Source organism: Theobroma umbraticum, unplaced genomic scaffold, assembly GCF_002168275.2.
Source record: "Theobroma umbraticum cultivar Fairchild unplaced genomic scaffold, ASM216827v3 scaffold_204.0, whole genome shotgun sequence".
NCBI lineage: Eukaryota > Viridiplantae > Streptophyta > Magnoliopsida > Malvales > Malvaceae > Theobroma > Theobroma umbraticum.
Window position 1 is genome coordinate 2,384,873 of NW_018397267.1, and position 1,170 is coordinate 2,386,042.

Consider the following 1,170-nt stretch of genomic DNA (forward strand, 5'->3'; position numbering starts at 1 on the left):
TGTTGAAATTAGCCAAAAGAAGAAATGGGTTTGGGTCCTACACATTAGAGCATCTTCTTTTCTTCTATTTTTTTAATTTTTTTTAATTTTTAATTTTTTGCTTTTGGGTTATTGACTCCAAGAACCCTCTTAGATGTTAATGATGCCAATTTGAAAAAAAAAAAAAGAAAGAAAGGAAAAGGCGAGATTACCAAAAATTAAGGAGAAGTAAAAGCAAGATGGGGTTGTAGCTCATTTTGTCGTCTCATATAAAATCATTTCCATGTTGAATATTTTTCTTAAACAGATGTTGTCTTTATCTTGTGGCAAATTGCAATAATTGTGACTACATGATATGATTTGATTTGATTCCTAGTCCTATTTATTGACTCAATTTATCCATGGACAAAAAAGGAAGAAAAAGATGCTATCAATTACTTTTTAAATGGGATTTCTTATTATTTTGGTTAACTTAAAGGGTTTAACTATTTTTTTCAAAACAATCTTAACTTCTTCTCCCTAATCAGTTAGTTAAAATGGGTTTTCTGTTCTCAATGGGATTGATATATTAGGTTTATCTTATTACTATTCCTGCCATTAAAAATAAGAAAAAAGGAAATTGATTAATAGCTAGTATGATACAAAGAAACTAATATTACTCTTTTTGCAGCATAACTCAGTAGTCGGACAAAGTTATATATATGTTCCATTTTTCTTTTGGTTTAACCAAAAACAAGCTGTCTATCATGGTTAACCAGGCAAATTAGAACATTCCAAACACAAAAAAAGCCATGTTTTCACATTACAGACAAAGTGAATCAAGCTTTTTGCGATCACTGGATTTCATTGCCTAGATTAATGCATACGCAACTCTTTTCACTACCATCCCAGAGAAAAAACAAAAGAGGTTCAAGGTGGAAGACAATCATAATCGTACGTGCTCCACTTTTCATCCCTCTAGATCAATTTGCTCATTAACTAGTATTAGTTATAAGTATGACGAAGCATTGCAATTAGCTTTCATTTTGCAACGCTGTATGGCAAATATACAAGGAAATTCTAGAATTTCAGGTGCAGGTTTTGCTGTATGTGAAGGGTGTTTTATTGGACTAAGCGAAAGCTTGGAAGAGGATGGGGTTGGATGGCTGTTGGTCGACCAAGACCATCATTTAAAAAAGAGAAAACATAAAA